This window comes from Lepus europaeus, chromosome 18 (assembly GCF_033115175.1).
Source record: "Lepus europaeus isolate LE1 chromosome 18, mLepTim1.pri, whole genome shotgun sequence".
Classification (NCBI taxonomy): domain Eukaryota; kingdom Metazoa; phylum Chordata; class Mammalia; order Lagomorpha; family Leporidae; genus Lepus; species Lepus europaeus.
Genome location: NC_084844.1, coordinates 65919723 through 65945905, shown reverse-complemented (window position 1 = coordinate 65945905; position 26183 = coordinate 65919723). Strand labels below are relative to the sequence as shown.

Sequence of the window (26183 nt, the reverse complement as noted above, 5' to 3'; positions counted from 1 at the left end):
TTCTTGTTAGAGATGCCACCTGCCTTTACCTGGCCAGCTCTCCTCCCAGGCCAGCCAAGTAATGAAAGTCAACAGAGTGCCTTCCCCTAGGAGGTTCACACCTCCCTTAGGATATACCCCATGTGAAGAGATAGGTCTGGGCCTCTTAACTTACAAGGCCTAAAGCCCACCAGATTATTATCAAGCCCCTTCTATCAGGTTCTATTTGCCTCTCAATCAGAAAACTTAATTGTAGCTTAGAGAGCACCTTTCTTAGCTCCTCTAATAATGACTCTATCCTTTGTTCTAGACCCTGTCTAGTGCACTTGGGCCTCATTCCTTTGTAATCATAACCTCTACTCTACCACCAATGGCTCTACTCCCAACCTGTGTGTACTGATGGTCCTCTTCCCCACTTAATGCTGTATAATTGTTCAGATCTGGTAAATGCCACTCTTAGGATCATTGGTTACTATCCTCACTCTGTCTTTTATGACCTTGTCTAAATATGATCAGAGTTGGGGAACTTGGAAGGCTTCCATAGCCTTGGCAACTCATGACGACAGCCTAGGGTGGTTACTGGTGCCATAAACTAGAGTGTCAATTTGTTGGGTCAACAACAGGAGCCACTGTGCGCTTGCTCCTGATGTGGGATCTCTGTCCTTAATGTACTGTACATTTTGATTTAATGCTATAACTAGTACTCAAACAGTATGTTTCACTTTGTGTTTCTATGTGGGTGCAAACTGTTGAAATCTTTACTTAATGTATACTAAATTGATCTTCTTTATATAAAGAGAATTGAAAATTAATTTTAATGTGAATGGAAGGGGAGAGGGAGCGGGAGAGGGGAGGGTTGCGGGTGGGAGGGAAATTATGGGAAGGGGAAGCCATTGTAATCCATAAGCTGTATACTGGAAATTTATATTCATTAAATAAAAGTTAAAAAAAAAAGATATCACACATGCATAAGAATGGCTTAAATGAAGAAAGACAGGTGTTGATAAACATGTGGAACAAATAGAACTGACAAACTGTGCTGGTGGGTAACTAGAATGATGATGTTGCAAACCTCTTTGGTGTTACCTACTAAAAATGAACACACACATACCTCATCGCTTAACAATTCTAATTGTATATATCCAATAGGGCTGCATGTACGAGTTCACCAAGACATGTAAAGAATATAAATAACAGCAACGTTAGCCCCAAACTGTAAACTATTCAAATTCCTACATTCAGGAGAATGTATAAACGGTATACGGACATAATAGAAGCATGTACAACAATGAGAATGAGGGAAACACAATGATATGCACAAGCTAATGTTCTGCAAAGGAAGCCAGACACCAGAATATATACAATATGGTTTCATTTATGTGAAGCTCAAGAGCAGTCAAAATTCGTCTATGGTGTAACCAGTTAGGATCAGGTTACCCTTGGGAGAAGAGGGGTGATGCAAAGTGGGGTGTAGGAGTGTTGCCGAGTTGTTTTCTTGATCTGGCCACTGGGTATGTGGATGTCTTTAGTTTGTGAAAATTAGGACTGTACAGTTAAGATGCAGTTATAAGGCTTTTATGCATTTTATATTGTGAAGAAAGAGGCAAATGAGGCAAAATATTACCATGTATTTAATCTTGGTGATGGATGCACATGTATTACTTTCTTTTCTTGACTTCTGTATGTATTTGAAATGATTTAGAATTTAAAAGATTTAAAGGCACGTTACACTGCTAATACTCTTCCTTGGGCAGTGAAAATGCCACTTCTTGACTGTGCTGCTTGGCTGTCATGTCTGAAGACACCCATCGCCAACTCAACTGGATAGCTGCTACTGGACACTTTTCTCTCAAGCGTCAATGGCTCTTTTCCATTCTCCAAATCGAAACTCTCAGGTTTGGAAATGGGAAGCCCTATTCATAAAAGGAAAGGAAAGAAAGAAGAAATGGGTCTTAGCTACTTGTGGTATGAATAAAGATCTACAGCACAGTTTCCACCCCCCCTTGATCTACAAAGGTTATTACAGAAAGATCTGCAGTAAATGGACTGGTAAGAAGTAGCTAAATGGATTTGTACAGAGGAATGGTTCACCAGTCAAAAGATGAGAATGTCTTTTATTGTGTCAGGAAACTCCAGAGAGATATTACATATTAGTCCTATCTTAGGAAAGAAAATAGAAAACGTGGGACCTCATGGCAGCAGGACAAAACTGTGACTGCAGTAATTAGAAGTTTTGTCTGGTTTTTCCTTCCCTCCTTCTTCAGGTAGTAAGTTTCTGATGGGATTTATTATGTGAGGTTTGGGAGGGGCTTATCTGCATACAATCATATGCATACACATTTGCACATGCACACACACACACACACAGGCAAAGGATCCAGAAGAGGCCAGAGAGTCCTTGGCTTTTCCGGCCCCAGTGCTGGGCTTGTGACCCTATTTGCAGGCATTTTTCTGTTTTCACTGAGCTCTAACAGGAAGAATACCATAGCCCTGGGGCTGCCAATGGCCATCTCTGCCATGTGGGGAGATGTAAGAATAAAGCTGAGTGAAGCCCACCTGACAGACTGAAAATCAACAGGAGAAATCCTAATGAGACATTTGATTCCTTGAACCTAGATGTGGATTTTGTTTCTGTCACTTGAATCCCCACTTAGGGCAAGCACACACATTTTACCAAGAACCTAAAGCAGAAACAGATTTTTCTCAGCACTCCAAAGAATGGACAGTTTGTTAAGCTGTTTTTACTTTTGATAAAGTGACGACATCCACCTGAGCGGGTTTCAAGTCAGAGAGCGAGTCTGTGCTTACACAGTGAGACCAGGTTCCTGTAGTTCTCCAGCATCACCACCCTGTGTGTAGGGTCCAGCTTCCCCCACTCTTCTGGTGTGAAGTCCATGGCCATGTCCTTGAATGTCACTGTTATCTGGGACACAAAACACATTTTGGTCACTTACATGTGACAGCCTCTTTGCATTCCTCACTTTCTGCTGGCCATGGAACAAAGAAACTCAACAAGGAAAGAAGCTATGACAAATGACAGGCTTCTTAACAGTATTAAAATTACAAATCTACGGGCCAGTGCTGTGGCACAGTGGGTTAAAGCCCTGGCCTGCAGCCCCAGCATCCCATATGGGCACTGGTTCAAGACCAACTGCTCCACTTCTGATCCAGCTCTCTGCTATGGCCTGGGAAAGCTGCAGAAGATGGCCCAAGTCCTTGGGACCCCACACCCATGTGGGAGACCCAGAAGAAGCTCCTGGTTCCTGGCTTTGGGTCAGCTCAAATCCAGCCATTGCAGCCATTTGGGTAGTGAACCAGCAGATGGAAGACCTCTCTCTGTGTCTCTCTGTAACTCTGTCTTTCAAATAAGTAAAAATAAATCTTTATTTTTTAAAAAATTACAAGTCTAAAGTCACTGTGCTAGATTCAACTAGAGCCAAAAGAAATAAGGCTGTGGTTTTTCCATTGAAAGACTGCATGTTTTTCCGGGAGAATAAAGTATTAAAACAGGAATCAGGAGTGCACGGTCCACCTAACAGTTGAGCTGCTGGCTGGGATGCCTGCACTCCCTGTCTGAGTGCCTCTGTGCAAGTCCTGGCTCTGTCCCCAGTTCTAGCTCCCTGTTAATGCACACCCTGGGAGGCAGCAGATGACAGTTCAGGTGGTTGGATCCCTGAAACCCATGCCAGAGACCTGGACTGAGCTCTTGGCTTAGGCCTGGGGCAGTCCTGGTCACTGTAGGCACCCAGAGGGTAAACCACTGGGTAGGAGCTCTCAGTCTCTCCAACAAAAGTAAGGAAAACCAAAACAAAAACCGAACAACCAAAAACACCACCACAGTGTAGTTTGGTAAAGTAAACAAGATAAGCAGAGGGGGGAATAAGTCATGTTTGCATGATTCCTGGGAATCCTCAATGAAAGACTGAAGATGAATTCTAAGGCAACCAGAAGGTGAACTTGTAATGTGGAACTTGTGCATGGAGACGTCATACAAGGAAGAGACTGGCAACAAGCGCCAAATTCTGTGAAGCAGAGAATTCAAGGGGAAAAGCAGTAAACTGGAAAATGACTGCAATAAAATCGGGGCAAAACTAGAAGTCAGACATGTTTATGTAACAAAGAGTGTGAGACTGCATTTCTCTAAGAAAAAAATTATAAAACTATATAGAGTTAAGACGCATATCAGTATCAAACAGGGCCCTTTAATTAAAGCCATAAAGCATGGGAGTATTATTCCAAGGTTGGTGGAATAAACATATACCAAATGTTATAACTGGAAAAAAAAAACACCTTCTAGTTTCATGTTCATGAAGCATTTGCAAAAAGTAATAATGTAAACTTCAATAAACTCCAAAACAGAACTAGAACAATGATTGATAACTATAAAAAATATATATATAAATAATGAAACAAAAACACAGAAACTAGCGTCAAATGGCTAAAACTATACTGAGTGAATTTCAGAGCTTTAAACATGAAGAACTGCATGAACAAATAAGCTAAGCATACAAATTGAATTAGAAAAAGAACAACAAACTAAGGAAACAGAGAAAGCAGAAATTTCAAAAACAGAAAAATAAGACAGCTGGGAATTCTGAATAAGTTCCACAGGTTATAATATCATACCAATGTTAATGTCTTGATTTTGGAAAAAGAGAATAAAAAATAAAATGTTAACTTTTGAAAAGCTGGATGAGTATAAAAGAAATCTTGTACTATTTGCAGCATTTTTATTTATTTATTTTTAAGATTTATTTATTTATTTATTTGAAAGTCAGAGTTACACAGAGAGAGAAGAGTCAGAGAGAGAGAAAGAGGTCTTCCATCCGATGGTTCACTCCCCAGATGGCCGCAACAGCTGGAGCTTACAGCATTTCTTTTGCCTAAAATTATTACAGAGTAAAGTTAACAAAAATGGGAATAATCTGTGATTTAATTTTTAAAAATCCATGCTTTGAAAATAAAACAATACATAAAATCAGTAAGAAGAAAAGATCTAATGGGGAAAGTTGATCTGGATCCTGGAATCCATACATACATGATTAAACCTACACTCAGTGGAATTAACTGCTGGACATATAGAAAAAAATCAAAACAAAACAAACAAACAAAAAAAAAACATAAACCACTGCTTTAAAGGAGGAAAAATACCAAAGGAGAAAGAAAGAAAGCATAGGAAACAGAAATATAAAAGTCACTTGGTGGGGCCAGCGCTGTGGCATAGTGGGTGATGTGCTGACATCCCATATGGGCACCAGTTTGAGTCCCAGCCACTCCACTTCCAATCCTGTTCTCTGTTATGGCCTGGGAAAGCAGTAGAAGATGGCCCAAGTCCTTGGGCCCCTGTACCAACGAGGGAGATCCAGAAGAAGCTCCTGGCTCCTGGCTTGAGATTGGCTCAGTTCTGCCCATTGGGGCCATCTTGGGAGTGAACCAGCAGATGAAAGATTGATCTCTCTCTCTCTCTCTCTCTGCCTCTCTGTAACTCTGCCTTTCAAATAAATAAATCTTAAAAGTCATTTGGCAATAAGAATTTGAAACATATATATTAAATGTGAATGAGTAAATTTCCTTATTAGAAAGTTTTTTGTTCATTTTCTAAAAAGCTGTATCCTGTTTACATAACAAGCCACCCAAACAAAATACTATTGCCAAGGCTGGAGACTAAAAAGGAAATGGAAGGAAATACAATACAATAGATGCTTACAGTAGTGCAAGCTCAAGCACAAGTATGAGAAAATATACATCAGTAGGGAGAGGTGAGAAAGTAATATTACTTTACATTTCTAGTCTCTGCTGTTCTTTCTTGTTAAATAGGCTAGAAAATCTTGTAAGTAAAAGATAAAAAATAGCCTAGTCAAATTCTAACAAGAAAAAGACTTGCACAAACAGAGGTGTTTGTAATTTCTCTAACAGTTTCCAACCATCCTGATGTTACAACAATCTTGAATCCAGTATCGCAGGGTTGGAATGGATGAAGTAATCACCCTCCCTCTACTACCTGAACCTTGATGGTCCCTCTGGCCCCGATCCCTGGCCACTTTCATTGAGTGGGTATAGTCTGGGTAGCACTGACTTTTGGGTAAGATGTGTTTGTGGGGTTTGTGTAAGTCTATTCCACGCAGAGTTACACTTAAGAGTTGACCAGTAACTGGCTCAGATACGGGCAAATTAACTTGATAGAATTAACCTCAGCACTTCTGCCAGAATTTCTAGGAAAGAAGCAGCCTCCTTTCTCTGGCCCTCAACATGGGAAGATGTAAGTCAGCCTAAACCTGTTTGTAGCCAGTGCTGCAGGAAAAGTGTGCTTGAGAGCAAAACCCATGGAGAAAAAGCTTTGGGAAATGAAGAGAACAGGTTTTAATGTTATTTCTTGGGACCCACATCTGGCCACACCTCAATTTTTCAATAACATTTAGTCAATAAATACCTCTCTTTGCTTAAGCCAGTTTTTTTGTTTGTTTGTTTTTGCTTTGTAGATACTTTTTTTTATTTAGTAAATATAAATTTCCAAGGTACAGTTTATGGATTACAATGGCTTTCCACCACCCATAATTTCCCTCCCACTCGCACCCCTCCCATCTTCCACTCAAACTAGCACTCGGATACATGATGCTCATGTCAGAAGCGGAAGTTTAACCCACTGTGTCATAATGTTAGCCGCAACAATTCTTAACATTAGTTATTCTGGCCCTTTGGGGGGAAGGGCAACAACTTAAAAGTTGCAGACACACTACCTCAGCATTCTTTATCTTGGAGAGCTGAATTCTAATCGTGACCATTGGATTCTCATAGGCCTTCCTTTTAACTATCTGGACACTTTTTTTTAGAATCACATCAGCATTTAAGGTGCTTTCCTAAATTCCTTCAAAGGCATATGTGTGTTGATTCCCATAGAGAAACAAGTTTTAAGTGACACGTACCACATTATCTGCAAAATAGTTTCCCACATGACCAAATAGAAATTAGCACAGCAGGTAGAAAGAGGAAAATACTGCTTATTTGTCCGCCAAACAACAATGAATACGGATGGAGAAGAAAGGTACTATGGGTAAATAGGAGACATTTTCTACTGAGCCCTTTGCAATCTCCTAGAACTCAGCTCTCTCTAGAGTGGCTCTAGTGTTACAAAGGAATGCAGCTGTACTTTGAGAAGTAAGGTGGGATTTCCGCAGTCATTAGTGCTCACACTCCCTGGGATCTGGCTGTGAGGTGCAGAGCTGCCACTTCGCCTTCCTCTGCACTCTTTTCTTGGGAAAGGGGAGACTCCTGGAACGACAGAGCTAAGGGCAAGGAAGCAGTAATGATGGGGCCTCAGCCGCTCTTGTCCTCAGAACTGCAAGTCTAAAAATCCTGCTTCCACACAAACTGTGCTCCCTACAAACGCTGAGACTGAAGGGAGCCCAAGTCAACCCACTGCCTCGCAAGACCATGGAAAGTGCCCGTGAATATTGCTACTTGGGGTTTATATCTGAACACATTCTAGAAGGTGGCACTCTCTGATCCAGAAATTAGAATACATCAGTTCCTTTTGTTGGAGGAGTAGGCTCATGGCCCTCCAAAACTATTCCACATGCTTATTTAAAAGGTAGACTGCTGGAGCCAGTGCTGTGGCAGAGCAGGTAAAGCTGCCACCTGCAGTGCCGGCATCCCAGCTGGACACCAGCTTGAGTCCAGTCTGCTGCACTTCCAATCCAGCTCTCTGCTATGGCCTGGGAAAGCAGTAGAGATGGCCTAAGTCCTTGGGCCCCTGTACCTGCGTGGACATCTAGAGGAAGCTCCTGACTCCTGGCTTCCAATTGGTGCAGCTCCAGCCGTTGCAGCCACTTTGGGAGGATGAAGCAGCGGACGGAAGACCTCTCTCTCTCTCTCTGCCTTTGCCTCTCTGTAACTCTGCCTTTCAAAGAAATAAATCTTTAAAAAATAAATAAAACGTAGGCTGCCAAACCCCACCTCAAATTCACTTTCACTGGTTGAGCCCGGAATGCAATCTAGAAGTTTCTCAAGTATGAAAGAAGGAAGAGAAATCCCACGTAGAGATCACAAATCAAACTTCAAGTGACCATTGGTCTAGCAGAATTGGAAGTCGCTGACCAACTTCCACTTCTGTTTTCTTGTATGTCCAATGACAAAATTCGCTTTTCTTGTATGTCCAATGACAAAATTCGCTGTACTGAAATCATAGGGTAATTGTATGGATAAAGCGGGTAGCAGATGTGGGGCTGTGCAAACCTGAATTCTCAGACCACCGGATGGCGACCGCTGGGACAATAATCTGGGAGGAAAAACGTGAGAAAAAGTAATTGAGGACACTACGCTCACGCCTCTGGAGCTTAGCATTTTGCTGTTTTTGGTGGTTCTGAAGGGTCTACCAGCACCCTGCAGGGCTGTGGCTCCATCCCAAGCCCTGCATACTCCAAAGAGCCCATGCACCCCGAAGGCGATGGCGACAGCCAAGCAGGGATCTCCCCCGAGGCAACCATTTTCCCTTCCAGAGTAGAATCCCGCCCTTCCACACACTCACCTCGGCATCAATCCTACCTCCTCCTCGGGCATTTTGGGCAACTCTGTCTCCATGACCACCGCCTCCTCCATGGCCCCAAGATGCTGGGCTTATCCCCAGCTCAGGACTCTGCGGGCAGAACAGCCTGAAGCCCTCCGGGGTCTCGCCGTCGTCCTTGCTGCCTTGCCGCGGGGGGATCTGCAGAAAGGCCACGGTCAGGTCTGGACGGCGTCTGGCTCACGGTGGAGCTTGCCTCGGTCCCACGGAGCAGGAGCCTGGAAACCCGGGGGCGGCACCGTGAGGCTGGGTCCCTACACGTCCCTACCCTCGCAGCTGTCCTGGGGCTGGGGGTGGGGGCCCGAGATGATGCGGGGGCCGTCCCCGGGGCACAAGGAGCGTGGACAAGTCCCCCTCCGCTCCGTGCGCTGTCCCCAGACCCGCGCCTGCCCCGCCCGTCGCGCGCCGGTGTCCCAGAGGGGAGGGCTTCCAGCTCGGGTCAGTCCCTCCAGCCCCCTTTCACACACGCAGACTCCAGCTCAGACTCCTCACGGAACGATCCCCGGGCCCACCACCCAGCCCGCACACCCAACTCACCTCCCATCCTGGGCCTGACAAAGGCTACGAGCTTCTTGGGCCAGCTAGGTGTCGCGCATGCGTAAGAAACAGCGGCGCCAGGCTGGCGGCCGTTTTCCCGCTCGGAACTACAGTTCCCAGCAACGCCCGCGCCCCGCCAGCCTGTTTCTCCGCAGGTGGGAGCGCGCGTGAGGCTCCGAGGTTCCAGCAGGACCCTTCCCTCTCGCGAGAGTTCTTGGCGGGGGTGTCTTGCGTGTGATAACTGAGTCGGGGAGGGAACGAACACCAGAGACGTGGGTTCGTCCCTGGGCTTTGTCTACCCGTGTGCTCGTAGCGCGGCACTTAGGACTGCTGAGTTCAAACCGGCTTGATGCGCTGTTGGAGTATTTGGCTTCTATCCGTGCCTGTGCCCCCCTCAAACTCATCCTTTGCCTACAAACAACGTGAACGGTTTTAGGTTCTTAGGAACAGGGTCTTGGTTGCAGACTCCGTCCGATGTTCTTGCATCCATAGGCTGTAATACTTCCGCCTGTGCCCGGGGAAGACGCCTGGGTGGCAGGAGCCCAGCAGGCCGGGTTGTTGGCGCTCACTTCCGCAGCGCCCACAGCCATGGCTCAGCTCATTCACACACTTGCACTGCAGGCGGGCGGTCTGGGGCCGCCCCCGTCCTCCGTGTAGATGACCCGCAGGACGCGGGAGCTGCCCACGCTCTTCTCCTCCCCCTTCTCGGCCGCCTGCCGGGCGTCTGGGCGCGGCTGAGGGCCTCGGTGGGGAGGGAGACGCGGAGCTTCTTGAAGGAGGCGGCCAGGGGGCCCTCGGCCTTGGTCCTGTGGAGGAAGAGCGGCCCCTCCTTCAGCGGCAGCGCCTGCGAGCTCAGAGCGGCTGCACGTGCAGCTCCTCCTGCTCCTCCATGTCCCGAGCTCGGTGATGAGGTCCCTCAGCGGCCCACGCCCGGCGCACTGTGGCTGCAGAGGCTCCATCCACGCCTCCTCGGCCCTGGGCGCCAGCGTGTCCATGCTGCCCGCGTTCTGAACGGCCTGGGCCAGAGGAGCAGGGTGCGACCGGTACCGGCGTCCGCGTGCCGCTCCCGCAGCGGGAAGAGCTTGGGCGACATGATGGCCGGAGAGAAGAAGCGCACACACAGAAAGCTGGTGGCGGCGAGGAGTGGCAGGTTCTCCTGCTGGGAGCTGGGGAAGCGCTCGCGCACGTGCACGCGCAGGAAGAGCGGGAGGAAGGTGGCGTGGACCATGGCGGGGCATGCGCGAACCGAGCGACAGCGTGCGCTCAGCAGCGCCCTCAGGTGGGCGCGCAGCGTCTGTGCACTCTGCTCCAGCACCTCAGCCTCTGAGGGCGGTGCACCCCGGAGCGCCTTATGTCCTTAACTTCCACCTTGCTGGGGTCCTGCTCCGCGTACTTCTTCTTTTCAAACACCCTGTCAAGGATGGGGAGTGCAGATACCGCACCCCACCACCTTCAGAAAAGACTCCATGGAGTTGGAGGCCAGAGAGTTGCTGCGAAAGAGGCAACATTCCATAATAATTCCATATATTGTAATTCCATATACACCTAAAGAGATACTTCATTTTTCTTACATGAAAAAATTTTAAAAATGTATTTAGCATCAATTTAAGATAAAGTGTTACCTCCTAAGTGCTCCACTTAGGGATTTAATATACAGTAATACTCTCCAAATGGGGTCAACTTCAGGAGCAACATGTAGGAACAAGGAAAATACACTACTAATAAGAAATAACTTTATGTCAAACTTTCTAACAAAGAAAAAGAGAAAAGAAAGTGTTACTTTTATCATATGCAGGAATAAATAAACCAGGTTTGATCATCATTGCTATTTCCAATATTCTGTGTCACTAAAATGTATTTTGGAAGGTGTCACTATGAGAGAAACCCTTTGTATTGATGACAGTAGATTTTTCAATGCATATTACACAATTACAAAGTGTTGTATTAAGCATTACTCCTCTGTTAAACCATTGTTAATCCTCACAGTTCTGTGAGGTAGGTAACATATTAGGCATCTTGTAAAGGAAGTAACTAAGGGCCGGCACCGTGGCTTCACAGGCTAATCCTCCACCTTGTGGCACTGGCACACGGGGTTCTAGTCCTGGTTGGGGTGCCAGATTCTATCCCAGTGGCCCCTCTTCCAGGCCAGCTCTCTGCTATGGCCCGGGAAGGCAGTGGAGGGTGGCCCAAATCCTTGGGCCCTGCACCTGCATGGGAGACCAGGAGAAGCACCTGGCTCCTGGCTTCAGATCAGCACAATACGCCAGCCACAGCGGCCATTGGAGGCTGAACCAACGGCAAAAAGGAAGACCTTTCTCTCTGTCTCTCTCTCACTATCCACTCTGCCTTTCAAAAAAATAAAAAAAGGAAGTAATTAGGTACAAGAAGGCCATGTGATTTACCTGAACTCATACAGCCCACTGGCCACAGACCCCCAATTGAAATCCAGGGCTTCTGGCCAGCAGACAGGTTTTAACATGTACAGTAGATTTTACTTTTAAAACTAATTTTGAAAAGTAATTTTTTAAAACTAGATTTTTACTTTTAAGGGTTTTAAGTAGGAAGACTATATAAGGGGCAGGTATGATAAAGAATAACATTAGTAACATTTTGGACTTGTTAGGGTTTAAATACATAATAGATATCCAAAGAGAGATCTCAAGTAGGCAGTGTGATACACTAATCTGAAGTGAAGGAAGGTTCTTGGGCTAGAATACAAATTTGTAAATCATTAGTACATACACGCTAGTAAAAGTCATTAGAAAGAATCTCAAAGATTGTACTGTAGAACAAGTCTATGTTTAAAAAGAGGGAAAGGAGGAAAAAACAGACTTTGATGAATACACTAGAAAGGCAATAGAAAATAGAGAAGAACCCTACCATGACACAATCAAAGCAATATATGAGTAAACCACATGCAGCATCATATTGAAGGGGATAAGCTGGGAGGAATTCCACTAAATCTGGAGCCAGTGATGACCATTTTCACCATTCTTTTCAATATGCTTCTGGAAGTTTTAGCCAGAGACATTAGGTCAGAAAAACAAATCAAAGTGATACGAATTGGAACAAAAGAAGCACAATTACCCCACTTTGCAGTTGATATGACCCTTTATAGAGAGAAACCGAAAGATTCCAATAAAAGACTATTAGAGTGGCCGGTGCTGTGGTGCAGCGGGTTAACACCCTGGCCTGAGGTGCCGTCTTCCCATATGGCTGATGGTTCAAGTCCCAGCTGCTCCTCTTTCAATTAAGCTCTCTGCTATTGCCTGGGAAAGAAATGGAAGTTGGCCCAAGTCCTTGGGTCCCTGCACCCATGTGGGAGAACTGGAAGAAGCCCCTGGATCCTGGCTTTGGATCGGCACAGTTCCAACCTTTGTGGCCAATTGGGGAATGAACCAGTGGGTGGAAGACTTTCTCTGTCTCTCCCTCTCACTGTAAATCTACCTCCCAAATAAATAAACACAATCTTTTATTAAAAAGAGAAAAAATAATTGACACAAAAATGGGAAAATATCCCATGTTCATAGATTGGAAAAATTAATATCATCAGAATGTCCATACTATCCCAAGAATTGATTCAAACAATCCCTATCAAGACACTAAGGAGATTCTTCACAATTATAGAAAAAAAGATCCTAAAATTCATATGGAAAAATAGAAGACTGCAAATACTTAAAGCAATCTTAAATAAAAATGAAGCTTGAGGCATCACAATACCAGATTTCAAGGCATACTATAGGGCAGTTATAATTAAAACAGCCTGGTACTGGAACAAAACTAGACATGTTGACCAATGAGACAGAATAGAAACCGCAGACATGAACTCACACATTGGCAACCAACTAATATTTGACAAGTGAAATAATATCACTCCCTAGAGAGAAAAATATTTGGAAAACAAATGAGGAAGCTATTTTGGAGAAGAGTTTCTGTTCAGAACAATACTACTGACAGGTTACCTAAAATGACAAGGAAGAAATGCCCTCTAATTTTATAGAAATAAGTGTTAACTTGGAGAGAACAAGTTTGGACGGGATCCTGGGATTGGAAGTTACTGGAATGAGTTAAGGAGTAAAGGGAAACGATATTTACAACAGTGAGGAAAGGCAGTACTCTCACCAGTATTTTTGCTGAGTGACAATCATACATGATCTAATTTTCCTTTATCTGTGTTTTCTAATCCTTAAATAACAATTATAAATTAAATTTGCAACACTTCACAGTTTTTAAACTGTGAAATGCATATGTAGCACTAAAAGGCAGATCAAGGCACTAAATGATACATTTCTAAAGTTAGAGAATAAAAGGACCTCTTGACAATTCCCAAATATGTATTAAGTGTTCTAGTTATCATTTTGTTTAGACTTCTAATACCACAGGAAGATTGAAAAATTTCAAAGGCTTGGTAAACACCATCTAATCCTATCCTAGTGAAAGATAAAATTCTTAATCATATAAATTTTGAATTGTTTAATAAAATGAAATTGTAGAAAGTAATTTTATTATATATGTAAAGCTTTGAAGCTTTATTTGAGCTCCCTCTTGAAAAATGTGGTGGGGCACACATTGTCTCTAAAATGGGCAGAGACATGCATGCACGGGGTTCTGAACAGGAAGAGTCACTGCATTAGCAGTCCTTGTGGGCCAAATCCAGCTCCTTGCTATTGTTGTAAATTCAGTTTTGTTGGAATACAACCACATCTATTTACTTGCAGTCTATGCATATTTTAGGCAACAGCAGAGATATTATGGTTCATAAACCATAAAGTATTTATTTTCTGGCTCTTCACAAAAAAGTTTGCCAGCAATATGCTTAGAAGATCAAAGATCCTTTGATATGTTTTAGCAGGTTTTATCCATCATTCAGAAATGTTACAGAGTATGTAACATTGTATGCAATCCCTCAACAACAGTCACAATACTTTGAGTGTCTATCATTTGAGCATTAATGCACTGGGAGCAAAACCCAAAAGTCTCATGATTAGTCACTTTTTACAAACAGATCAGAAAGCCAGAGTAGCATGGGGCTTTTCTTTGCACATCAACAGATATCTCAAATAATATTAACTAAATTTACTAAGTTGTATCATCAAACCAAATGATTTAAATATACTTCAGTGGTGTAAAAATCAGTATAAGATTGATCTATCCTCAGTTTGAAAATGGATGCATACTACATTATTGTATATGTATGATAATTTATTAATTTACTTATTGGCTATTAGACTATCTTCCAACTTTATGGTATAGCATCATTAACAATGTCCTTAAAGTTCTGAGGTATCCCTGTAATATATGTATGAAATATTTTAACCAATGTAGGCTATTTATATTACATATATTATCTCATTATGTTTTCTATAATACATTACATATGTCGTTAACATAGATGTGCATATTAATGTATAATATTTCTTGTTATTTCTTGTTTTCTATAGGATATAATTCCTGGGAAGTAGTTACAAAATAATTTTTTAAGGAAGAGAAGAATCAGAAGCAAAAGCCCACACATTGTGACGTATCCAAAAAAAAATGGCCAATCTCTGGAGACAGAGTTTAGATTAATGGCAGTGTGGGGTTAATGGTGGATGAGGAGTTATGGTAAATAATAATTTGGGGATTAATAAAATTGCATTTATTTTAGACTGTGTTATGATTATGGAACTCCAAAACTATGACAAGCATGGAATAGTCACTAAAAACAGTATGGCTAAGCAGACAGGTTCCTGACTTTGGGCTTCACAGAAGAAACTGAAGACAAACAAATATGCCAAGGTGGCACATATTTTGCTCAATTTGGTTCAAAAATATATAATACCCTAAACACAAGGGGTCTTTACCATTCAATGGACAATATTTAGTATGGAAAACTATGCATTTATTTGAGAAATTTTTGCACCAAAATTAACTTAATATTTAATTCCATATTTATTATTTGATATTGCCTAATTCAAATTAATTCCAAATACACTTAAAGAAATACTTCATTTTTCTTATGTGAATCAATTTAAAAGATGTATTTAGCATCAACTTAAGGTAAACACTGCCTCCTAATAGCTCCACTTAGCATGACAACATACCAATTCTGTTATTTCCAGATTACATTAGTCTTAATAAACTACTCCAAAGACCATAATATTAGACGTGAAACTAACATAAATGTTTTAACACCCCTTAACCTTATACACCAAGTAAAATGCTGTTTGGAGTTTATTTCTTGGCATGAATTATACACATATATGGACTACAGAGTGAAATTTTAATTTATACATACAATGTATACTGATGAATCAGGGTAAACAATGTTCCCTATTTTGGCATTACACTTCATTATCAGAGCCTTGGAACACCTTTCTTCTATTTGCTTGTAAAATATAGAATAGATTACTGTGGACTATAGTCACCCCGCCATTCAATGTAACACTAGGAACTCACTCCTAAAATCTAACTCTGATTTTACCAATTACTCCAAGTAGTTTTTACAAATTTCTTAATTAATGAGTTTGAAAAAACAGACACACAGAGAGACAGACAGAGAGGGAAAGATAATACTCCCATCCACTGTTTTACTTCACGGAGGCTCAGCATTGCTAATCAAGACCACAAGGGTTATGACCTCACAGATGTAAAAACAGCTATTATACAAAAGTAAACATGATAACTAGTATTGAACCAGATGTGGGGGAAAGGAAATATATAGAATTGTTTGTGGGAATGTAAAATGGAAAACACTATGGTGGTGTCTCAAGCAAAATTAAAAATGGAACTAGCAAAAGACAAAGCTTTCCCACTACTGGAAATACATCCAAAGGAACTAGAATCACTATCTAAAAGATAACCTGGGGGTTGGCACCATGGCGCAGTGGGTTAATCCTCTGCCTGTTGTGTCGGCATCCCATATAGGTCCCGGTCTGGTCCCGGCTGCTCCTCTTCCAATCCAGCTCTCTACTATGGTCTGGGAAACCATAGGAGGATGGCCCAGGTGCTTGGGCCCCTGCACCTGCATGGGAGACTGGGAGGAAGCACCTGGCTCCTGGCTTTGTATCCACACAGCTCTGGCCATAGAGGCCATTTGGGGGGTGAACCAATAAAGGGAAGAGCTTTCTTTCTCTCTTACTCTCTTTCTCTCTCTCATTGTAACTCTACCTCTCAACTAAATAAATAAAATCTTAAAAAAATAAAAGGTACATTTGTTCATGTGAGCATTATTCAGAAGACAAGAACAGGATATGAAAATAGCCACACAGTCAACAGATGAATACAGAAAACATGATACACACACACACCATGAATCACATTCAATACTAAAAAATATGTTCTTTTGTCACAACATGGATCCAAATGTATGGATGTGGACATCAGAATGCTTGAAGTAAGGCATAGAAAGATAAATACCACACATTGTCACTTACATGAGGAATCTAAGAACATCAAACTGAAGCATAAAACAGAATAGTGGTTACCAGGGGCTGAGAATGAAGGAAATAAGATGGTAGTTTAAGGACACATATTTGCAGTTAGGAGATAAATTAACTCCTTGAGACCTAACACACAGTGCAGTATATTGAATATAAATACAGTATTAGATGGTCACAATTTGTTAAGATCTTAAGTACTCTTCTATAAACAAATGATCTGAAAGATTGGTTGATTGTCCTACCATTAAATAATGTATATGTACAAGGAGACACAAAAAGGTTAAAAATACGATAAAAATGTGAATTTTCCACAAACCTGAAGTCCCCTCACAAAGAAGTTTGTGAAAAATGGGATTACAAGATAACGTGAATTTTCCATAATATTTTAAAAGTCCTCTCACATATCAAAATATCAGGTCACAGAATCTAAGTATATACAAATTTTATATGTCAATTATACTCAAATATTCTTGAAAAAGTACCCTATATTAAATTATAAATTATAAATAATTTAGGAATCTAGACTTGTATCTTTGGGATTGGGAAGGTTATCAGGGAACAGAAATAATTTTTAAGGCACTCATAAATGTGACTAGCTAAAATTTCTATTTTGAGAGTTCAAAGGCAGATGATCACCTGTCAAGATAATGTGTAAGGTCTAAGATGACTTCCAAGTACCAAGTTACAGTGGCCTCCTGCCCCTCTAACACTTTGACAAAAACCTTGAGCCGAATACCCTGTTTTGTTTTTAATTTCCCAGGTCTATGACACTTATGTCAGCAACATAAAGTGAGGTCAGAACCCCAGAAAGAGCTATGCTGAGAGGCCAAGGTCCGGGACTGAGTCCCTGATTCCGACATCTTTGGGAAACTTGGGGAGTCAGGTCACCCCAGGAAGAACTGAGCACCCCATGAACAACAGTCCCTCGCCTGCATAGACCCCATCACACAACCCGCTTTCTCCCTAGCGACCTCCTGGTCCCCACTCACTATCGGGAAGACGCGAGGCTGCCGCCACACAGCTGCCCAGAGACGACTCCTCGGCTCCTGGGCCCACAAGTCCCTGCCAGGAAGGGACAGGACTCCTGGGGTCCGGTGCCAGCCCAGCCCCGACCCTGTGGACAGAGGGGCTGAGGGCAGTGCTGGGCCGGCAGCGAGACGGGGCCACAGACTCCAGAGCCCTCCCCGCCTTCCCCATCTCTGCACGCCCGCCCTGCACTCACCTTCTCACGGCTTCTGAGGGGTGCGGAATCCTGTGGGGAAAGACCCTCGGAGGACGGGGGACGAACCTCCCAGAAGCTCGGCCTCCTCCTCAGACCTCTCTCTGCTGCAGAACTGGACAGATTATGGCGTCAAGATCCTGCGCGATTATGTAGCGTTTATCCTACCGCTCCTGATTGGACAACTCAGATAACCGTGAGCACGTACTACGTCACAAAAGATGCAACAAATCACCATCCTCCACAGCGCTGACGTGCAAGATGGGAAAAAATAAGAGGGAGACCTGGGATCAGTACTGAAACTTCATTCTCCAGGGCTCCACCCCGCCTGCAGTGGGAGGGCTTTTCACCCCTGGTCCTGCCTCCAGCTGGGCGCCCTCCTGCTCCCTGGTCCCTGTCACTCAGAGGATCCTACCTGGAGGGTGCAGGACCCTGCTTCAGGTCAGTTACAGTCTACTGGCTGTTTACTGGCATCTGAACCTTCCTTTTCCATTGTATATGTGACATGTTTTTCTGTTGAGACATTTGTGATTTTTAATTATTGCTTTCAAGAATGTTTAACGACATCACATAATTTCATCATTTCCCTTTCTTTTGCCAATTTTTTTCTCATTTGCCTACTGTCCTTAAATATTATTTTCTGTTTGTTATTGCTTGTATATGTGTGTGTGTGTGTGTGTATCTTTCCAGGAATCTCATTTATCAGTTGTATTTGTTTTTATATTTCATGGATTAGCCCTGTATATAATCATCCAACATATTCATATGTGACTGCTCAGAAATTGACTTCAACACCTTAGAATTTCTTTTTTGCTGTTAAACTTCACTGACTATTCCTGCAGTAGAAAGATGAAGAGAGATAAGTGCAGGCATCGGGGTGTAGGTTTACTCTTTTTTTTTTTTCATGTTTCAGGGTGATTTTAATGAACAAAAATTTCTGTATAAAAAACATTTAAATGTTATCAAAGGGGCCAGCACTGTGGCACATGGGTTAATCCTCTGCTTGTGGCACTGGCATCTCTTATGGGCGCCAGTTCTAGTCCAGTTGCTCCTCTTCCAGTCCAGCTCTCTGCTGTGGCCCGGGAAGGCAGTGGAGGGGGCCCAAGTTCTTGGGCCCCTGCATCCACATGGGAGACCAGGAGGAATCTCCTGGCTCCTGGCTTTGGATTGGTGCAGCTCTGGCTGTTGCAGCCATTTGGGGAATAACCAATGGAGGGAAGACCTCTCACTGTTTGTAACTCTACCGGTCAAACAAATAAATAAAATCTTTTTAATACACACACACACAAATCTAAATCTAATACAGAATCTTTGAACTTTGTTCACTTCCACATATTCTGTGAAGATATTTCTGGATATACTTTTCATGTGAAAACAGAAGACCAATGGCTATACAGTTATACACATGCAAACACACCCAGATACCACACAATCATTCTTAAGAAGAAGAAAACATATGATGAAAATGTCAATGGGGTTGCAATAAATTTCTTATAAAGCTTAAATAAAAGAATACTACATGAATAAAAGAACACTACATGAATAAAAGCGCTACACACAGAGAGAGGAGAGGGAGAGAGAGAGAGAGAGAGAGAGAGAGAGAGAGAGAGAGAGAGATATCTTCCATCCAATGGTTCACTCCCCAATTGGCTGCAATGGCTGGAGCTTCACCGATCCGAAGCCAGGAGCCAGGAGCTTCTTCTGGGATTCCCATGTGGGTTCAGGGGCCCAAGGACTTGGGCCATCTTCTGCTGCTTTCCCAGGCCACAACAGAGAGCTGGATTGGAAGAGGAGCAGCCAGGACTAGTACCGGCACCCATATGGGATGCCAGCATGTCAGGCCAGGGCATTAACCCACTGTGCCACAGTGCCAGCCCCTAAAAGAACATTCTAAACCAAGAGAAGATGCAAAGAAGAGAACATGAAAGCAGGGATTAGCCTAAGTCATTAGAAATCATTTTGAGAATGTCATTCAAGCACAGTGAGTTTTGGTTATAGATAATCCCAAATTTTCAAAACCTAAAATATTCTGATTGCGATAACTGATGACACTTAAAAAAGCATCTCTGTGTTAAATATGTTGCAAGACTCAATTTGTGCATCATCATGTCGCGGTGGTGTGCCTCTCCCAGTGGCTACCCCTCAGTTCACATGCAGGTTATGTCCTATTCATCAGAAGAGCCACAGTAGGAAACCCAGGAGAGCACAGCTGTGAAGGAAGGCATTGCCGGTGCTGGATGGTGAAGAATGAGTGCCACGTTTCTTGGGCTTGGATTTCAGCATCACTACATACTAGCTGCCTGTTCTGTCGCATGCTACAAGGGCACCACTACGTGTCTCCCTGGCCTCACCTGCAGTTACATACATACACGGTTATTAAGAGGATTGACCAAGAAAATCCATGAAGAATTTCTCTCACTTCCTGGCCCATTGAGTGTTAACTAAAATTATTACTAGTCGTAACACTACAGGGGAACCAAAAGAAAAATTATCTCCATATTTCTCCTCACTAGTGAAGTTTTCAAAGACCAACTGTGGCAAAAAGCAGAGATGCTCACATGTTCAATGCAAAGGAGACTGAGAGCCTAGTCTTAGGAATATAGGTGTACATTTTTATATTAGGTAAAAATCACATGGCTCCATATTACATATAACATCTTTCCACTCAACAGCACAGAGTACTCCTCATCATCATGCCCTACAAACACCCTAAATGATGAGGAGTTTCTACTGACATTCAGCCACAGGATCCAGAAACTGTAACTAGGAAACAGCTGCAGAGCTGCATGCTGGGCAGTGATCTGTGTGTACCACGAAAGCTTGAGCCAACACAGATGGCTGGGATTCTGCCTCCATGGCCCAGACTCCTCCATACACAGATGGGCGAGGTGCCTGCAGATCACAGTTCATGCCCATCTCGAAGAAGTCAGCTTGCAAGAGGTGAAGGAAACGGTAGCCTCTGAGCACAGAATGCCCCCACCTAAGTATGATATGGTAACTATCATTGGTTTCTGCTTTCATTGTGTGCAGAATAAAACAGGCTTCTTCCTGATCATCTCACTGATGAGCACATGGATCCCTATCAGCCCTTCTTCTAAATATGGCTAATCTGGTGTGGGGAAATGCTGAAAAGTTGAGCAATCTTCTCTGTCAATTCACAGCTGTCGTTCTTCCAGGTAGACGGCATGGTACATGAAGAAAGTACCATTTGAGTCTCCATCCTCATGCTTCTGCTGCTCTCTCAAGTGCAGTGATTCCTGACAAACATAAATGGTTAACCTTGGATGCACCATCCAGCCTTTTTTTTTTTTGACAGGTGGACTTAGACAGTGAGAGAGAGAGACAAAGAGAAAGGTCTTCCTTCCATGGTGCACCCCCCAAATGGCTGTTACGGCTGGCGCGCAGCGCCGATCCAAAGCCAGGAGCCAGATGCTTCCTCCTGGTCTCCCATGTGGGTGCAGGGCCCAAGCACTTGGGCCACCCTCCACTGCCTTCTCCGGGCCATAGCAGAGAGCTGGACTGGAAGAGGAGCAACTGGAAACAGAACCCGGTGCCCCAACCGGGATTAGAACCTGGGGTGCCAGCGCCGCAGGCGGAGGATTAGCCAAGTGAGCCGCGGTGCCAGCCACCATTCAACCTTCTAATGAATTAAAAACCCTGATTCCATCTGCAGGGCCACGAATTTGAATCCCATTACCTCTGGTTAGCTTCAATAAATCTGCCCCTGGGAAGTCTGTGAAAAGCCTTGAGAATGTAGAAAACCAGTTTCGATTCAACTACTGCTGAGCTTCCTGAGGTATGGTTGTTGGCAAGAGGTTATCTGCTACTGGAGGGGGTGGCTCTGGCTGGTGGTTTGGTGAACCAATTCCTTCCCCAAGAGAAAAACTGCTGTGGGAGCTGTTGAAGCTAGGTGATGGGGAATTATTGACGTATGTGATTTCGGGCCATGGAGAACACTCTGTGAGGATGGTTGTCTCATAGGAAGGCTGGTATTTCTATTTTCATGGGGTGTTCGTTTCTCCATTTTTTCCCTATCTGATTTTGCTTTCTGTCTGCACCTTTGGGCTTGAAGACTTTGATCTGGCAGCTGGCTGAGTGCAAGTGCTCCGTATATTCCCCATTCTCATTCTCCTTGAAGGTGTTGATTTGTACTCGGAAAAGCACGCCCTTTTCTCCACCATGCTTCCTCTTAGTGAACTCTGTGCTGACACAGTGCACCTGAATAAACACTGATGTCCTCTTCGCAGGGTCCCGCAGGAACTCTACTGTGTTTAGCTGGTTTGGATTAGCCCGAGCTCGATTATACCTACAGACACTGGGATATCTATGTCAAGAAATCTGTCTCCAGGTCGGTTCCACCTGCAGCCCTCTAGCTGCTGATGTTCAGTGTACTGTAGCCTTCTGCCATGGACCACTACGAGGAATTTACTCTAACCAATTTGCCATTAATTTCTGGAAGCTCTCCAAGTTTTCTATTGTCTACCATTCGAATTTTACAAGACCGTCCTTGACTGAGATATGTCAGGGTTTCATCATGGAGTTTCACAGCAGGTGAAGTGGCAGCACAAGGCACATACTGGAAAGGTAGGATTTTATTCTCATTGTCAGCAGGCAAACTTGACTCTTCTTGCTTAAAAACGGGCAATGCAAGGACATCACCCATGCTATAGGCTCCAGCGCCCAGTTTCTGGCCCATACCGGACAGGCTAGCATCGAAGTCCTGCACCAGTCTGGATTCCATCACCGCATCGGCCAGAGGCAGCTTCAGAGCCCAGGCCATGCTGGCTCCCTCTGCGCCACAGGAGACACTGGTTCTTGTACAAAGGCGCGGAGTGAGGTTCCACTCAATGTGCCAAGACAGCGAGGAAACTCCAAACCGAGAGCTCCCAGCGCAGAGCCCACCCCCACTGGCACTGTCTGCACAACTAATCGCTCACACCCTTGGCTCCTGGCTCTCTGTTACCACGACTGCCAAGAATACCCCCTGGCCAGCTCTCTGGAGCCCGAGTCCTCCCAGCTCAACTATCCCACACCGAAATCCCCGCTCCCTCCCCTGTGCTACCCGGAGCTCCCAGCAGCCACACCTGGCTTTCCTCTGAGACCAGCAGCAGCCACCCCAGCAAGCCCAGCGCTCCCACGTCATCTTCCACCTTTTCCCGCTCCCTCTGCTGGAAAGTCCCCTCCCCACGGGGACCGGCTTGTTCCCCTTCAGGCCTCGCTCTGGTCAGCCCAAGATCACTTCCGGTCACCCCTTCTCAACCTCAGGGCTCTGTGAAAAGCCTTGAGAATGTAGAAAATCAGTTTCGATGCCACCACTGCTGAGCTTCCTGAGGTGTGATTGTTGGCAAGAGGTTATCTGCTACTGGAGGGGGTGGCTCTGGCTGGTGGTTTGGTGAACCAATTCCTTCCCCAAGAGAAAAACTGCTGTGGGAGCTGTTGAAGCTAGGTGATGGGGAATTATTGACATATGTGATTTTGGAGGTTTCCTGCTGGGACAACTCCCTGCCCTTCGCAGCCCGCCATGGCCTTGAAACATGGAAGGAGAAAGTCCAGCCCTAGATTGAAACCCAGACTCGCCAGGGGCCTCCACGGCCCGCCGCACCAGCGCCAACCAGTCATGGCGCCCTCTCCCACTGCTGGGCTGGCCAACTTCTAGGTTTACTCTCAGGGAAAAAGATTTAAACGACTCTGTATTAGCTGTGTTTGTTGTAGGTTCCTTTCTCTGTTGATTAGGTTACAAAACTCTCTGCATTGTGGTTGTGTTTTCTTTGTTAATCTTTTCTCAGTTTTTTTTTTAATTGCATGTTGAACTTTATTAAATGATTTTAAACAAGTAAACAAAGGGAGCATGTGATTTTCTTCTTGTAGTTTTTTACCTGCCTGGGTGACTTGTAAGGAATCTTAACCACTCATGCATTCTTTATTATGCATTGCTTGCTATTGATTTTTTATGTTTTGTATGTGATTTTCTTTATTAATATTTGGTTTAGGATACTTTTAGCTAAGTTTATGAAAGGGATACTTCTTTTTTATTATTTAAATCAGTTTTATTTAAGAATTTCCCACATTGACAACTCTTATAAAAAGCGTCCAAGCACAGGACACAGAACTGCAGCAAACAGCATTCTTATGGGTAGCTAACAGACATTTGAACTTCCACCCTTCTTGGAGACACCTGAGCTCACTGGGGAACTCTGCTTCCAAGTACTCCTGCAAAGCACAGCACAAGCTCAGTCCATGTTCTCACCCCAGCAGCTTCAGTTCACATGACCACACTTGCAGATCAGTAACAGGAGAAACACACAACATACAGCATTCACAGTGGTTGACAAAGGGGCAGGGGATAAAAGTATCATTTCACTTAACACATTCAGCTAACATGGGTTATCTAGGAACAAAACTCACTTAAAGTCTTCCAACAGATATGGATGTCTTTTGAATGCAAAAAAACATTCATACATTATTTGCTATCATTGCTCTCTGCACACTCTCGCACCAAAGCCACAGGATTGAGAGACACATCTCGCCAAGCTAAAAAATATCCATTATGCACCACCAAGTCTCTGCACACGCTCTCTCCTTCCCTCGCTCATACTAGCCTTTCATGCCTTGGCACCACCATCAATCCCACACAAGGTTTCAAAAGTTCAAACAGCTTTCTGGATCCATATCACAGCCTTGCGTTCACAGCATTGATACGACTCCTTCATGAAATAAAGAGTGATAAAAATGGGACACCCACCGTCAGAGACGCAGCCCACACAGCATGACGACCAATTCTTGAAAGAGAAAGCATGTAGACAGAAGTATTCCTATGGCAGAATGTTTATAGCACTACTTTCAGTGAAGTGCTTCTTCCATAAATGTTTGAAATGAGATGAACTGCAGAGATTAAATGAAGGCTTCATATCGTACTTTTGTATGAGGGGAGACAAGTGTTAAAAACAAAACCAAAAGAACCAAACACTGCGTGACACCATGATCTCCCGAGAGGAAGACTTTCCTAAGGAAAAAATCCATAGGGTGGTGATCAAATTAAAACAAGGAGAAAAGAATGTAGTTCTAAATCAATGGTTTCCACTTTGAACATGCAAAGAATATTCACTTGACAAGTCCAAGGATAAGAGATTACAGGAGAAACCTTTCAATATCAATTGTAGTTTGTTGGTTTACCAATCAGGCAAACAGCAGTTCAACTTTCAACTACTCAGTATTTCAACCCTTTATGTAACAAAATTTATAAAATTCCTTTAGCTTTTCCTTTTTTTCTAAAGAAAAATGTCAAAAATATTGCTTAATATACTCCACACCGAACAAACTAATTTTGAAAATTCTTAGTACATATGTATTTTACAATATACTTACCAGGAGTTTAGAAAAAATTGAATTCCCACCATTCTAACCAACCAACCACAGCCCACAGTCTACATTCCCCAGCCAGAAGATTTTGAATCCATGCTTGAGCCAAAGCCACCATTAAAACCACTTCCTGACCCTGCACTGGATGCTGATCCCCAACCAATCACTGCACCTGAATTAGAGCCACTGTAAGAGTTGCAGCCATTTGGGGAGTGAACTAGTGTATAGAAGATTTTTTCTCTCTCTTACTCTGACTTTCAAAGAAATAAATAAGTATTTTTAAAAGACCACAAATGATTTTTCACAGTGTTTGTTGTTGCTTTTTTGTAGTTGTTGTTGCCAACGTATTTTATTTGAAAAGCAAAGTTAGAGATTAAAAGATCTTCTACTTCTGGTTTATTGCCCCAAATGACCACAATGGCTGGGGCTGGAACCCCATCTGAGTCTCCCATGTACTTGGGCCCATGTACTTGGGCCATCCTCTGCTGCTGGAAGCACTAGAATTAACATTATCAGAAAGCTGGATTAGGAGTGAGGCATTAGGCACTCAAACCAACTCTCACAGAGGATGCCAACATCACAGATGGTAGCTTAACCAACAGTGCTGCAATGCAAGTGCTTGACGTTGTGTATTCTTAACTGGAATCATTTTGTATCATTTTCTTTATTGATATCCATAATTTTTTCTATGTTTATGTTTCATTGAATAGAAAAATATATTGTATTACTTTTTTGTTTTTAGTAACCTCAGTTAACCATACTTTCTCTCAGTTGGTACTGTTAATACATTATTGGCTTCATCTGTTTACAGAGCCATCCCAAAGTACTGAATACAATAGAAGTGGCTGGAAAAAGTCCATAGGAACCTATAGGAGAACAGCTAAACACAGAACCAACAACGCTTTAGTTTTATGAGCAGCAAATCATATATAACTGTGGATGACAAAAGACTTTAAGTCGCCATGTTTAAAATTATAAACTCATTAACCAACAAGAGGCACTTGCTTACTTCACAGTATTTTTGAAAGCACCTGTAGGATTTTACAAGTATTTAACCCTTTAGGTCTCTGGGGCTTTCTCATTAAGATAACTACCATGTCTAGTAACA

At 43.5% G+C, this 26183-nt stretch overlaps 2 pseudogenes; both read right to left on the bottom strand.

Annotated features, from left to right (window-relative positions):
- Positions 1-8556, bottom strand: part of LOC133746924 (zinc finger protein 624-like) — a 49286-nt pseudogene extending 40730 nt beyond the window's left edge.
- A 1795-nt stretch (positions 8557-10351) lies between these two features.
- On the bottom strand, positions 10352-22496 carry LOC133746923 (alpha-globin transcription factor CP2-like; annotated as a pseudogene).
- Positions 22497-26183: the final 3687 nt, after the last annotated feature.